The sequence below is a fragment of the Bufo bufo genome, chromosome 6, assembly GCF_905171765.1.
Source record: "Bufo bufo chromosome 6, aBufBuf1.1, whole genome shotgun sequence".
Lineage (NCBI taxonomy): Eukaryota > Metazoa > Chordata > Amphibia > Anura > Bufonidae > Bufo > Bufo bufo.
Window position 1 is genome coordinate 404,587,477 of NC_053394.1, and position 16,707 is coordinate 404,604,183.

The window sequence follows — 16,707 nt, forward strand, 5'->3', positions numbered from 1 at the left end:
CCTATGCGAACACCCCAAAGGTGAATGGTCGCATATCCACGTACCTCGACTATCTAACACCTGAAGACCCTACAATAGTGAGGGGACACGACCACCGGCTCCCTACACAGACACGGAGGGAGTCAGGGTCACCTGGATCCAGCAGACAGAAAATCACAAATACATATACAGCACTTATCTTGCAGACGACTGGGAACTAGGAACAGCAGGCATGCACACACACTCCAGGAAGTTGTATAAGCCGCACACTACTGCATTATGGGGAGGAATTTAAAGGGAATCAATCAGTCCAACTGCATGACAGCTGAGATAGGCTAACGAGATGAGGAACTGAAACCAAAACAAAGAAAACTCAAGGAGGAGGTTCTGAACGGTTTCTGTCAGAGCTTCTCAGCTGTCTGGTTGTGACAGTACCCCTCCCTCTACGAGTGGACTCCGGACAGGATGGGACCTATGGAAAGCCCTGATGAGACGAGTGGCCTTAATGTCCGTCACTGGGACCCACATCCTCTCCTCAGGACCATAACCTTCCCAATGAACGAGGTACTGGAGAGAACCGCGGACAAGACGAGAATCCACAATCCTAGAGACCTGAAATTCAAGATTCCCATCAACCATAATCGGAGGAGGAGGCAAAGGCGAGGGTACAATGGGTTGAACATAAGGTTTCAATAAGGACTTATGAAAAGCATTATGGATCTTCCAAGTCTGAGGAAGATCAAGACGGTAGGCAACAGGATTGATGACAGACAGGATCTTGTAAGGACCAATAAACCTAGGACCCAACTTCCAGGAGGGAACCTTCAATTTGATATTCTTGGTAGACAACCACACCAGATCACCAACATTCAGGTCCGGACCAGGCACACGTCTCTTATCTGCCACACGCTTATATCTCTCACTCATGCTCTTTAGATTATCCTGAATCTTTTGCCAAATAGATGACAAAGACGAGGAGAATCTGTCCTCATCAGGTAAACCAGAAGACCCCTCTCCCGAGAAAGTCCCAAACTGCGGATGAAACCCATATGCACCAAAAAATGGTGACTTATCAGAGGACTCCTGACGACGGTTATTTAAAGCAAACTCAGCAAGGGACAAAAAAGAACACCAATCCTCCTGATTCTCCGCCACAAAACAGCGCAGATATGTCTCCAGATTCTGATTGACGCGCTCTGTCTGGCCATTCGACTGCGGGTGGAAAGAAGAAGAGAATGACAACCGAACCCCCAAGCGAGAACAGAAAGCCTTCCAGAATCTGGAAACAAACTGCGTGCCCCTATCAGAGACTATGTCTGAAGGAATACTATGCAATTTGACAATATGGTCAATAAATGCCTGCGCCAGCGTCTTAGCATTGGGCAAACCAGGAAAAGGGATGAAATGCTAAAACGGTCCACCACCACCAGAATCACAGTCTTCCCCGAGGAACGAGGCAGGTCCGTTATGAAGTCCATGGACAGATGTGTCCAAGGACGGGAAGGAATGGGTAAGGGAAGGAGAGGACCTGATGGCCGTGAATGAGGGACTTTGGCACGAGCGCAAGTCTCGCAGGCTGCCACAAAACCCTCAACCGACTTACGAAGCGCAGGCCACCAGAATCTCCGAGCGATGAGATCCAGTGTGGCTCTTGTCCCCGGGTGCCCAGCAAGGACCGTATTGTGGTGTTCCTTAAAAATCTTGTGTCTCAAAGCGAGAGGCACAAACAACCTCCCAGGAGGACAGGAGCCTCTGACTGGGCTGCCTGCACCTCTGCCTCCAATTCAGGAAAAAGAGCAGAGACCACCACACCTTCAGCCAAAATGGGACCCGGGTCTTCAAAATTCCCACCTCCCGAAAAACAACGTGACAGGGCATCTGCCTTCACATTCTTAACCCCAGGGCGGAACGTGACAACAAAATTAAACCTTGAAAAGAACAAAGACCATCTGGCCTGTCTCGGGTTCAGACGCTTGGCTGACTCCAAGTAGGCCAGATTTTTATGGTCAGTAAACACGGTAATAGGGTGTCTGGCTCCCTCTAGCCAATGGCGCCATTCCTCAAAAGCCAACTTGATGGCCAACAATTCCCTATCTCCCACATCATAATTTCTCTCTGCGGAGGAGAGTTTCTTCGAGAAAAAGGCACACGGTTGCCATTTGGCAGGAGAGGAACCCTGAGACAAGACCGCACCCACCCCTACCTCAGAAGCATCAACCTTAACTATGAAGGGTAAAGAAATATCAGGTTGTAGCAGGATGGGAGCGGAAGCAAAACTCTCCTTGATATTAGAAAAGGCCTTACGCGCCTCTACCGACCAGGAAGAACAATCCACCCCCTTTCTGGTCATATCAGTGAGTGGTTTAACAACAGAGGAATAATTCAAAATAAACTTCCTGTAATAATTGGCAAAGCCCAAAAAACGCATCAGCGCCTTCTGATTCTCAGGAAGCTCCCACTCAAGCACAGCGCGGACCTTCTCGGGGTCCATGCGAAAACCAGAAGCGGAGAGAAGAAACCCCAGAAATTGAATTTCTGGAACCGCAAACACACATTTTTCCAGTTTCGCGTATAATTTATTCTCCCGCAGGATGAGCAAGACCTGACGTAAGTGTTCCTTATGAGTTTTGAAATCAGGAGAAAAAATCAAAATGTCATCCAAATACACTAATACAAATTTTCCCATTAAATGATAAAAAATGCTGTTCACGAAATGCTGAAAAACGGCTGGGGCATTCATCAAACCAAAAGGCATAACCAAATTCTCAAAATGGCTCTCAGGGGTATTAAAGGCCGTCTTCCATTCGTCTCCTTCTCTGACCCTGACCAGGTTGTATGCCCCTCTTAGATCTAATTTGGAAAAGACTTTAGCCCCAACAACCTGGTTAAACAGGTCCGGGATCAGAGGAAGCGTATAAGGGTCACAAATAGTGATACTGTTCAGCTCCCTGAAATCCAGACAAGGTCTTAAAGAACCATCTTTTTTCTTAACAAAGAAAAAACCAGCGGCAACAGGTGACTTCGAGGGTCGTATGTGTCCTTTTCTCAGACTCTCAGAGATATAAGCACGCATAGCGACCCTCTCAGGTTGGGAAAGATTGTATAAACGAGATTTAGGCAGCTTGGCACCTGGGATGAGATTAATAGGGCAATCGTACTCCCTGTGCGGGGGCAAATCCTGAACTCCACTCTCAGAGAAGACATCCGAAAATTCAGAGAGGAAAGGTGGTACAGTCTTAGTAGAAACCTCTGAAACAGATGTCGTGAGGCAATTCTCTCTGCAAAAGTCACTCCAATCATTTATTTGCCTCGCTTGCCAATCAATGGTGGGGTTATGTTTAGTGAGCCAGGGTAGCCCCAACACTAGAGGAGTAGGCAAACCGCTAAGGACGAAACATGACACATCCTCAACATGAGCATCACTCACAATTAAACGGATATTGTGAACAATGCCCTTTAATGATTTCTGAGAAAGTGGAGCGGAATCAATAGCAAAAACAGGAATATCCTTTCCCAAAGTGCATACCTGGAAACCATGAGTTATTGCAAATTGATTATCAATGAGATTGACAGCTGCTCCACTATCCACAAAAATCTCACAAAAAATGCTCTTGCTCTCTAGCGCCATCCTAGCAGGCAGGACAAAACGGGAACTACAAGCAAACGGAAAACCTTCAATTTCCGCCTCAACCCTGCCAATAGTAACAGACGGAACATTTTTAAAAGATTTTTTCCTTTTTGTTTCTTTATTACTCCCAGAAAACTGCCTGTATCTCCTAGAGGGACAAACATTTGCCAAATTATTTATACCTCCACAACAAAAACAAACTCTCCCATGCGAGCTGAATCTTCTATTGTCAGAGGCAATCAACCCCAGCTGCATGGGCTCCTGCTCAGAAGGGGCTAACAGCGACTGAGACCCCTGCGCACAGAATGAGACCGCTGCACTGTCCCGGGACTGAGTATGACAGGAAGGAGAGATCTCTCCTCTCTCTCTAAGACGCCTGTCAATACGAACGGCCTGAGACATAGCAGAGTCCAAGGAGATAGGCCTCTCATGAAAGGAAAATGCATCTTTCAATCCCTCTGAAAGACCATGGCAAAATTGACTTCGGAGTGCAGCATCATTCCAACCAGTATCAGCTGCCCATCTCCGAAATTCTGAGCAGTATATCTCTGCGGATTGTTTACCCTGGCATAACAGACGTAGTCTAGACTCAGCCAGAGCAATACGATCCGGATCATCATATATCTGACCCAGGGCTAAAAATAATTCATCCACTGAACGGAGGGGCCGTGCCCCCTCCAGCAGCGAAAAGGCCCAGGACTGAGCGTTACCCCAGAGCAGCGATATAATGATCCCCACCCTCCGTTCCTCATCACCAGAGGAATGGGGAAGAAGGCGAAAATGGAGTTTGCAAGCCTCTCTAAAACGCACAAAAAATTCTCACTACCCCCGGAGAACGTATCCGGGAGTGAGATCTTAGGCTCAGAACAAATTCCATGAACGCAAGCTGAACCGGTCACTTGAAACTGAGAAAAAGTCTTACGGAGATCAGCTACCTCCAATAAAAGACCCTGTAAGCGTTTAGCCAAAAGTGAAACCGGATCCATGCTTGAGACGGTTTTGGCGGCTTATAATGTCACGGATGGTGTACAGGAAACAAGACAATGCAATATAATCAATGACTCACTGGATCCACAACTAAGGAACAAAAGGGAGAGCCCTGCATGGACCTGGCAGACTCTCCCTGACTGCTCAGCCTATGAGAACACCCCAAAGGTAACTCGTCGCATATCCACGTACCTCGACTATCTAACACCTGAAGACCCTACAATAGTGAGGGCACACGACCACCGGCTCCCTACACAGACACGGAGGGAGTCAGGGTCACCTGGATCCAGCAGACAGAAAATCACAAATACATATACAGCACTTATCTTGCAGACGACTGGGAAGTAGGAACAGCAGGCATGCACACACACTAGAGGAAGTTGTATAAGCCGCACACTACTGCATTATGGGGAGGAATTTAAAGGGAATCAATCAGTCCAACTGCATGACAGCTGAGATAGGCTAACGAGATGAGGAACTGAAACCAAAACAAAGAAAACTCAAGGAGGAGGTTCTTAACGGTTTCTGTCAGAGCTTCTCAGCTGTCTGGTTGTGACACTGACAGTCTGCAGTTAAAGCACATCTTGTTTGTTTCATTTCAAATCCATTGTGGTGGTGTATAGAGCCAAAAATTTAAGAATTGTGTCGATGTCCCAATATTTATGGACCTGACTGTAGATAAGATGATGTAATGTGACATCATCAGAATCTCTCACCTCTCCAGTAAGCCGGAAGAGAATCTCTAGGGTGAGATTTATTATACTCTCTGCCATCTTGTCCCTTTTCCTATCCATCCTTGACGGGTCAATCAGGAGAAGGATCTTATACAGAAGATCTCCACTGAAGCGGATCCTATATTATAGGAACCTGTATGGAAAGAAGATGAGACGATGTAAAATCCTACAAGATCCCATATAAAATACAATTACTGGAGATAATGGGAGGAGACAATAAAGTGTACAGTCGTGGACAAAAGTTTTGAGAATTACATAAATATTTGAAAAGTTGCTGCTTAAGTTTTTATAATAGCAATTTGCATATACTCCAGAATGTTCTGAAGAGTGATCAGATGAATTGCATAGTCCTTCTTTGCCATGAAAATTAACTTAATCCCCAAAAAACCTTTCCACTGTATTTCATTGCTGTCATTAAAGGACCTGCCGAGATCATTTCAGTAATCGTCTTGTTAACTCAGGTGAGAATGCTGACGAGCACAAGGCTGGAGATCATTATGTCAGGCTGATTGGGTTAAAATGGCAGACTTGACATCATCGTTCTTCCATTGTTAACCATGGTGACCTGCAAAGAAACGCGTGCAGCCATCATTGCGTTGCATAAAAATGGCTTCACAGGCAAGGATATTGTGGCTACTAAGATTGCACCTCAATCAACAATTTATAGGATCATCAAGAACTTCAAGGAAAGAGGTTCAATTCTTGTTAAGGCTTCAGGGCGTCCAAGAAAGTCCCGCAAGCGCCAGGATCATCTCCTAAAGAGGATTCAGCTGCGGGATCAGAGTGCCACCAGTGCAGAGCTTGCTCAGGAATGGCAGCAGGCAGGTGTGAGCGCATCTGCACGCACAGTGAGGCGAAGACTTTTGGAAGATGGCCTGGTGTCAAGAAGGGCAGCAAAGAAAACATCAGGGACAGCTTGATCTTCTGCAAAAAGTTTGGTGAATGGACTGCTGAGGACTGGGGCAAAGTCATATTCTCCGATGAAGCCTCTTTCCGATTGTTTGGGGCATCTGGAAAAAGGCTTGTCCGGAGAAGAAAAGGTGAGCGCTACCATCAGTCCTGTGTCATACCAACAGTAAAGCATCCTGAGACCATTCATGTGTGGGGTTGCTTCTCATCCAAGGGAGTGGGCTCACTCACAATTTTGGCCAAAAACACAGCCATGAATAAAGAATGGTACCAAAACACCCTCCAACAGCAACTTCTTCCAACAATCCAACAACAGTTTGGTGAAGAACAATGCATTTTCCAGCACGATGGAGTACCGTGCCATAAGGCAAAAGTGATAACTAAGTGGCTCGGGGACCAAAACGTTGACATTTTGGGTCCATGGCCTGGAAACTCCCCAGATCTAAATCCCATTGAGAACTTGTGGTCAATCCTCAAGAGGCGGGTGGACAAACAAAAACCCACTAATTCTGACAAACTCCAAGAAGTGATTATGAAAGAATGGGTTGCTATCAGTCAGGAATTGGCCCAGAAGTTGATTGAGAGCATGCCCAGTCGAATTGCAGAGGTCCTGAAAAAGAAGGGCCAACACTGCAAATACTGACTCTTTGCAAAAATGTCATGTAATTGTCGATAAAAGCCTTTGAAACGTATGAAGTGCGTGTAATTATATTTCACTACATCACAGAAACAACTGAAACAAAGATCTAAAAGCAGTTTAGCAGCAAACTTTGTGAAAACTAATATTTGTGTCATTCTCAAAACTTTTGGCCATGACTGTAGATGTATTCTCTCTTTTTGTGTAGATCTGCTTTTTACCACATTCATAGTCCTGTTCCTCCTCCATTACCTTCTATCCACATCAGCCTCTCTCTCCTTTACTCCCCCATGTACAGCTCCCATGCTTTATTCACCTTCCTGAATCATCGCATCCCATCATGACCCAGGGTGAAGCAGAATAAACTCACAAATCTAAACAATTTGCTCTTTCTCTCTTTACTTTTACTTCTTATTTCAGGGGATATCTCTCCTAACCCCGGTCCACCCTCTTCCAACGTCAACCCCTCCCCCTTCCCACACAGAAACTCTACTAACCTCGTTAACATTCGATGTCTGCCTATTAATTCCCTCTTTTAATTGTGCGCGCTACAATCCACGGTCTGTGTGTAACAAGCTCCCCTACATTCATAATTTCTTTCTTACTAACGCTCTTAACCTGCTGGTTCTGACTGAAACCTGGATTTAGGAACATGACACAGTTTCCTCTGCTGCTCTGTCCTACGGTGGCCTACACTTCTCCCATACCCCCAGACCTGAGAACAGACATGGTGGTAGAGTCAGCATACTCCTGTCCCCAAAATGCATTTTCCAGGTCATCCCCCAGTCACATCACTCTCATTCCGTTCTATTGAGGTCCAGACCCTCAGGCTCCTCCATTCCCCTTCCCTCAGAGTAGCGGTTATATACCGTCCCTCTGGCTCACTCACCCACCCACAACTTTAGAAATCTACAGACCGTTGACCCTCATACACTTACAGACACTCTACACTCATCATTCTCCCCAATGTTTTCCCTCTCCTGTACTGATCTGGCTGTAAGTCATTATAATGACACCCTCAGAGACACTCTAGATAAAGCAGTGCTCACTACCCCCAAATCCTTTAAGCAGAGACCAAAGCAGCTCTGGCTTACACTGCAAAACTCACTTTCTCCAGCATTGCTCCAAGAGTACCGAATACCTAAGGTGAAAAACTCACACACCAGGAAATTTTCGCCATTGCAAATTTCTGCTAAGAACCTTTTACTCTGCCCTTCACCTCGCCAAACAGACCTACGTCACCACCATAATCTCCTCACTGTGCAACAACCAAAAAAAAACTCTGACACTTTTCACTCCCTCCTCAGGGGATTATCAGAGACCTCTGTGCTGAAGATCTGGCAGCTTACTTCACAGAGAAAATAGAAAACATCCGGTATGAAATTGGCTTCCAGCCAAATGGTGTTATTGATCTGGCTCACTGTCCACGTTTGAGCCAGGCATGGAAGAAGAAGTCTCCAGGCTCCTCTCTTCTTGTCCTACCACATGCACTTCTGAGCCCATTCCTAAGCACCTACTCCAGTCTCTCTCTCCGGCAGTCACCACTCACCTAACAAAAATCTTCAACCTCTCTATCTTCTGGTATGTTCCCCTCCTCCACTCTATCCTTATTACATTATTTCAAAAAAGCCTCATCTTGACCAGTTCTGTTCTACTAACTACAGACTAATCTCCAATCTTCTCTTCATCTCTAAACTCTTGGAGCATCTGGTCTCATCAGTCATCTCTCTGCTCACTCTTTCCTTGATCCATTACAATCTGGTCTCCGCACCCTACATTCCACAAAAACTGCCCTCACCAAAGTGAAAAATGACCTCCTGACTGCAAAATGCAGCAGTGACTACTCTGTGCTAATTTTCCTTGACCTTTTTGCAGCTTTTGACACAGTAGACCACCATCTCCTACTCACTATTTCAGTGTATCATCCACTGGTTCCACTTCCTCTCCTCTCCCTCTTGCTGTTGGGGTTCCTCAGGCCTAGGCCCTCTTCTCTCTCTACACTGCCCCAATTGCACAGACCATCAGCATATTTGGTTTCCAGTACCATCTTTATGCTGATGATACACAACTATACACTTCATCCCCCAACATCACTCCTGCTCTATTACAGTATAGCAGTGACTGTCTTTCCATTGTCTTTAACATCATGTCCTCTGTCTACCTGAAACTGAATCTTTCAACAACTGAACTTCTTGTATTCTCTCCATCTACTAACCTACCTAAACCAGATATCTCCATCTCAGTGTGTGACATTACCATAACACGTAGGCAGCACGCCTACGGAGGGATACCTGGTGTCCTGCTGGGACCAGTTATCCACCTAGATAGTACTTTCACCCAGGTCACACATACTGGAACCTGTGGTGTCTTAGCCCCTTAAGTGTTGGTGGGTTTCAGTTTGTGGAATCCACCTTATATCCTGAGTTGGCTCCAGTGCCATCTATGTGGTTGCTATAAGGTGTGGTCCCATAAATCAGTGAAGATTTAGTTGCTGTTTTCCGCAGTAACGGGCATATACCCCTATATTTTAACAAAATAATTTAATAAAGCATTAGTTATTTTGTTTTAGCGTCCTACCCCCACATACATTTGTTAGATACACTGCCTCTCCAAAAAAAAAAGTCGCCACCAAAAATATTTCGTTGGACCGCCTTTAGCTTTGATTACAGCATGCATTCGATGTGGCATTGTTTCGATAAGCTTCTGCAATGTTACAAGATTTATTTCCATCCAGTGTTGCATTAATTTTTACCAAGATCTTGCATTAATGATGGTAGAGTCTGACTGCTGTGCAAAGCCTTCTCCAGCACAACCCAAAGATTCTCAATGGGGTTAAGGTCTGCACACTGTGGTGGCCAATCCATGTGTGAAAATTATGTCTCATGCTCCCTGAACCACTCTTTCACAATTTGAGCCCGATGAATCCTGGCATTGTCATCTTGGGATATGCCCGTGCCATCAGAGAAGAAAAAAATCTATTGATGGAATAACCTGGTCATTCAGTATGTTCAGGTAGTCAGCTGACCTCATTCTTGGAGCACATACTGTTGCTGAACCTAGACCTGACCAACTGCAGCAACCCCAGATCATAGCACTGCCCCCACAGGCTTGTACAGTAGGCACTAGGCATGATGGGTGCATCACTTCATCTGCCTCTCTTCTTACCCTGATGCGCCCATTACTCTGGAACAGGGTAAATCTTAACTCATAAGACCACATGACTTTTTTCAAAGTCCAAACTTTATGCTCCCTAGCAAATTAAAGCCTTTTTTCTGGTTTGCCTCACTGATTAGTGGTTCTCTTACGGCTACACAGCTGTTCAGTCCCAATCCCTTGAGTTCCCTTCACATTGTGCGTGTGGAAATGCTCTTACTTTCACTATTAAACATAGCCCTGAGTTCTACTGTTGTTTTTCTTCGATTTTATTTATAAACGTTTAAGTGATCGCCGATCACGATCATTCAGGATTTTTTTCCCACCACATTTCTTCCTTGAATACGATGGGTCCCCACTATCCTTCCAGTTTTTCACCCATCTCTCATCTACATCATCCTCCCATCTTCTGGACAAATCATCCTATCACCCCCAATACTGCACCCGCTGTGCTCCCCAATACTATACTGCAGAAACCGATAAACCCCCTGATAATAGTAGTACCATGCAGAACAGTAAGTATAAGGCTACACGCACACGACCGTTGTGTGTTTTGTAGTCCGCAAATTGCAGATCTGCAAAACACGGATGGCATCCGTGTGCGTTTCGCAATTTGCGGAACGGCGCGGACAGCCATTGATATACTGTAACTGCCGATTCTTGTCCGCAAAACGGATAAGAATAGGACAGGTTATGTTTTTTGGGTGGGGCCACGGAACGGAGCAACGGATGCGGACAGCACACGGAGTGCTGTCCGCATCTTTTGCGGCTCCATTGAAGTGGTCGGATGCGGACCAAAACAACGGCCGTGTGCATGAGACCTAATACAGACTTTCTCTTTTAGGCGTCTTTTGTTAGAATGAAGAAATAAAGCTGACATTTTAAGGAGTGCCGCGGATCTCACTCCACAGCAGACGTGACGTTGCATCCATAGGGAAGGCTAGAAGCCTGGTGAGGACATGACGTCTGCAGAAGCTGGAGCTTTAGGAGAAAAATGTTTGGTGACCAGGTTCCCAGGAGGCCGATCCACACAACTCCCGAATAGTAAGTACATTACACACTTTCTTCTACATGTGAGTGGGATTAAGGTGGGTTTTCATAAACTTCTGGGCCCCAGAAAACCTATTAAGGGTTCAGAGGCTGCGACCAGATTATTCCATGGTCTCTTATAGTAAAGGTCTTAAAAACGTCTTGGGCTACTTTCACACTTGTGGCAGAGTGATCCGGCAATCTGCAAGCAAGCGGACAGCATTTGTAGACGGATCCGTCTCACAAATGCATTGCAAGAACGGATCCATCTGTCCGTTTGTCATACGGACAAACGGATCAGTTTCTATATTTTTTTTCACATTTTTAAAGGTCTGCGCATCCGGCGTTGCGGCAATAATACATTCCTATGGAAAAAAAATGCCGGCATTCAGGGAAGTGTTCAGATTTTTGGGCTGGAGATAAAACCGTAGCATGCTGCGGTATTTTCTCAGTCCAAAAACCGTGCATTGACTGAACTGAAGACATCCTGAACGGATTACTCTCCATTCAGAATCCATGGGGATATGCCTGATCAGTTCTTTTCCGGTATAGAGCCCCTGTGACAGAACTCTATGCCGGAAAAGAAAAACGCTAGTGTGAAAGTACCTTAAGAGGTGATCTCATTATATGTAGAAATACACCTGAGGTCAGTACAGAAAACCGGCACAGGATTATTAGGGTAAAGGGTTCTTTACAGTTAGAGCAGTCACTTTATGGAACGCCCGACCCAAGTGTTTATAACCGGGCGAGAGACTTCTCTAATAGCAAACAGTAATGAGGTTATAATTAATGCAATAATGTCATAGAACTGATCTGAGAAAGGTGTTCTCCATAGACCGACCTACAGAACTATATCTAATCCTGACAGACACAGGCACTGACTACACACCTACCTCCACCACCGAATACAGGAGACTTACCTAATTGCTTCCTATTTATCGCAGTCACATGACATAAATCTCTCCAAAGCCCATAAAGCCTAGGCATTACCATGGGAAAGATTAGTGGGCTAAAGGACCTTTCATGATGTCATAACCATGTGACCACATGTGGGAGGGGTCAGGCACGGGATGTGCTTTTGCAGGAGGTAAAGGACCTGTGATGATGTCATGACCATGTGACCATGAGAGGGTGGAGTCAGGCTCCAGCCTGTGTTTCTTACTGAGCAGGTAATAGAGATATGTGCACTTCATGAGCCAGAGACAAACATATCGGTACTGCTCTACACAGCTCTGCACTGTACATTATACACACACAGCTCTGCACTGTACATTATACACACACAGCTCTGCACTGTACATTATACACACAGCTCTGCACTGTACATTACACACACACAGCTCTGCACTGTACATTACACACACACAGCTCTGCACTGTACATTACACACACAGCTCTGCACTGTACATTATACACACAGCTCTGCACTGTACATTACACACACACAGCTCTGCACTGTACATTACACACACACAGCTCTGCACTGTACATTACACACACACAGCTCTGCACTGTACATTACACACACACAGCTCTGCACTGTACATTACACACACACAGCTCTGCACTGTACATTATACACACAGCTCTGCACTGTACATTATACACACAGCTCCGCACTGTACATTATATACACACAGCTCCGCACTGTACATTATATACACACAGCTCCGCACTGTACATTATATACACACAGCTCTGCACTGTACATTATACACACACAGCTCTGCACTGTACATTACACACACACAGCTCTGCACTGTACATTACACACACACAGCTCTGCACTGTACATTATACACCCAGCTCTGCACTGTACATTATACACACCCAGCTCTGCACTGTACATTATACACACCCAGCTCTGCACTGTACATTATACACACAGCTCTGCACTGTACATTATACACACAGCTCTGCACTGTACATTATACACACAGCTCTGCACTGTACATTATACACACACAGCTCTGCACTGTACATTATACACACACAGCTCTGCACTGTACATTATACACACACAGCTCTGCACTGTACATTATACACACACAGCTCTGCACTGTACATTATACACACACAGCTCTGCACTGTACATTATACACACAGCTCTGCACTGTACATTACACACACACAGCTCTGCACTGTACATTATACACACACAGCTCTGCACTGTACATTATACACACACAGCTCTGCACTGTACATTATACACACACAGCTCTGCACTGTACACATACACACAGCTCTGCACTGTACATTACACACAGAGCTCTGCACTGTACATTATACACACAGCTCTGCACTGTACATTATACACACAGCTCTGCACTGTACATTATACACACAGCTCTGCACTGTACATTATACACATATCTCTGCACCGTACATTATACACACACAGCTCTGCACATTATACACACACAGCTCTGCACTGTACATTATACACACACACAGCTCTGCACTGTACATTATACACACACAGCTCTGTACTGTACATTATACACACACAGCTCTGCACTGTACATTATACACACACAGCTCTGCACTGTACATTATACACACAGCTCTGCACCGTACATTATACACACAGCTCTGCACTGTACATTATACACACTGCTCTACACTGTACATTATACACACACAGCCCTGCACTGTACATTATACACACAGCTCTGCACTGTACATTATACACATAGCTCTGTACTGTACATTATACACACACAGCTCTGTACTGTACATTATACACACACGGCTCTGCACTGTACATTATACACACAGCTCTGCACTGTACATTATACACACACAGCTCTGCACTGTACATTATACACACAGCTCTGCACTGTACATTATACACACAGCTCTGCACTGTACATTATACACACAGCTCTGCACTGCACATTATACACACACAGCTCTGCACTGCACATTATACACACACAGCTCTGAACTGTACATTATACACACAGCTCTGCACTGTACATTATACACACACAGCTCTGCACTGTACATTATACACACACTGCTCTGCACTGTACATTACACACACAGCTCTGCACTGTACATTATACACACAGCTCTGCACTGTACATTATACACACAGCTCTGCACTGTACATTATACACACAGCTCTGCACTGTACATTATACACACACAGCTCTGCACTGTACATTATACACACAGCTCTGCACTGTACATTATACACACAGCTCCGCACTGTACATTATACACACAGCTCCGCACTGTACATTATACACACACAGCTCCGCACTGTACATTATACACACACAGCTCTGCACTGTACATTATACACACACAGCTCTGCACTGTATATTATACACACACAGCTCTGCACTTATTATGTAAAACTGGAACAAACAAAGAAAGTAGACATATTTGATATCATTGCGTCCGTAACAACCTGCTGTAAAAAAATAGCACATGATCTACCCTTTCAGGTAAATGTTGTAAAAAATAAACAGTGCCAAAACAGCCAATTTTTGGTTACCTTGCCTCACAAAAAACTTAATATAGAGCAATTAAAAATCATATGTACCCCAAAATAGTACCAATAAAACTGGCACCTTATCCGCTAGTTTCCAAAATGGGGTCACTTTTTGCGAGTTTCTGCTGTAAGGGTGCATCAGGGGCGGCTTCAAATGGGACATGGAATCTAAAAACCAGTTCAGCAAAATCTGCCTTCCAAAACCCATATAGCGCTCCTTTTCTTATGCGCCCTGCCGTGTGCCCTTACATCAGTTTACGACCACATGTGGAGTGTTTCTGTAAACCGCAGAATCAGGATAATAAATATTGAAAAATCTGCCAAAAAAGTGAAATTTTGAAATGTAATCTCCATTTTCCTTTAATTCTTGTGGAACACCTAAAAGGTTAACAAAGTTTATAAAATCAGTTTTGAGTAACTTGAGGGGTGTAGTTTCTACAATGAGGTCATTTATGGTGGGTTTCCACTATGTAAGCCACACAAAGTGACTTCAGAACTGAACTGGTGTAATGGGGAGCCGGCGATGCGCTTCCTCCTTCCTGCTCCGCCGGCATCCCGCCTCTGTGCAGGAGCGAGGACATGGCCGGTGTCCTCGTCTCCATGGGGCGGGGAGGACCCGGCCGCGCTGAGGAGGCGTCCTCCTAGCTGATGTGTGAACTGAGCGCCGATCATGAGTAATCGGCGCTCAGATGGTTTGGGCTGGACTTGGGTCACATGATGCTGGCCACGTCATGTGACTCGCTTGTTCCTGCTATTTAAACAGGCAGCCTGCTGGTCACAGGTTGCCTGTGATTGGTCTAGTTACTGTCACCAGCTTTCTGTATATATTGAGACCTTGCTTGTTTTAGACCTCGCTAACTCCATGTGTATTTGACGTGACCTCTTGGCTTCCGACCCCGGCTTTGTTTGTAACCTTGCTATTGTGTTTTTCCCTGTGTACTGCATGACCTCCTGGTTTTGACTTTTGCTTCCCTGATTCTGTTCACGGTTTTCCCTTTGCTTTTAGGCCCCTGCACGTATTTAAGCTAGGGACTGCCGCCAAGTTGTACGCCGTCAGATAGGACGGGTCGTGCAAGTAGGTAGGGACAGAGGTGCGGGTGGAGTCCAGGGCTGCACTCGTCCCTTCCTTCCATGACAGAATCACAGGCCATTCTATACCATAGAACCTTTGCGAGTCCTCACGGATCAGGTACATAGTCTTGCCCAAATGGACGAAGGGCTACAGCACCAGGAGTTGCTTCAGACCCCGCGTATAACAGCCTCCTCCACTCAGAACCCTGAACCTCATGTTAAATTGCCCAATCATTTTTCAGGGGATCGCTAATTGTTTCTAATATTTAAGGAAAGTTGTAAGCTTTATTTTTGTTTACACCCTCATTCTTCAGGTCCCGAGCAGCAAAGAGTGGGAATCATTATCTCTTTGCTGCAGGGGGACCCACAAGAATGGGCTTTCTCTCTCCCCACGGACTCTTGCCTAATTTCTGTTGAAGCGACTGTAGCTGAGTCCCAATTAAAATCTGAGTCAGGGGGACAGACCTGTGGAAGAATACTGCACCCAATTTCGGAAGTGGTGCGTTTCCTCTGGCTGGAATGATCCAGCACCGAAGTTTCAGTTCAGGGCAGGACTCTCTGAAAATTTAAAGGACATGTTGGTCAGTTATCCCCCCTCCTGACAATTTAGAACAGACTATGACTTTGGCTGTTAGACTGGACCGACGTATTAGGGAAAGACAACGAGAACAACAGAGGTTTCCACAGGTGGTGATGAGTCAGATTGGAGAATCCTGCTGAAGAGTCCATGCAAATCGGTATGACCAAGAGGGATCGGAGGGGTGCCTGCTTTTATTGTGGAGAGTCTGATCACTGGCTACGACAATGCCCTAAGATTTCTCCCCCCAGGAGATTACCAGGACTAAACGCCCAGAAGGATAAGGTACTCCCGGAAGTAGTTAAAAAGGAAAATATTGTTACCAGTAGCTATTTCCTTGGGTTCCTGTAAAGGTTTTAGTAAAGCCTTTATTGAATGAGGGCCCGCCTCTAATTTTATTGACCATGATTTTGTTATTTCCATGGGGATACCCATATTATCTCTTTCTCACCCTATCCACATTATTGCTATTGATTCTACTCCTTTGCTGGGCGGTACTGT

At 45.4% G+C, this 16,707-nt stretch overlaps 3 protein-coding genes across 7 annotated transcripts in view; 1 reads left to right on the forward strand and 2 right to left on the reverse strand.

Moving 5' to 3' along the window:
• LOC121004478 (oocyte zinc finger protein XlCOF7.1-like) overlaps window positions 1–16,707 on the forward strand; it is a 1,216,478-nt gene that overhangs the window by 898,580 nt on the left and 301,191 nt on the right. The gene's annotated exons all lie outside the window — the stretch shown is intronic.
• The window catches only part of LOC121004516 (zinc finger protein 300-like), a 734,886-nt gene that overhangs the window by 584,295 nt on the left and 133,884 nt on the right, over window positions 1–16,707 (reverse strand). The window lies entirely within an intron of this gene.
• The window catches only part of LOC121004488 (zinc finger protein OZF-like), a 555,846-nt gene that overhangs the window by 440,129 nt on the left and 99,010 nt on the right, over window positions 1–16,707 (reverse strand). For 2 of the 5 annotated variants that reach the window (XM_040436741.1, XM_040436742.1), the window contains exon 2: window positions 5,311–5,461. The exons of the other annotated variants lie outside the window; for them this stretch is intronic. The gene's annotated coding sequence lies outside the window, so the exon portion shown is untranslated. The remainder of the gene's footprint in view (window positions 1–5,310; window positions 5,462–16,707) is intronic. 5 annotated transcript variants of the gene reach the window in all.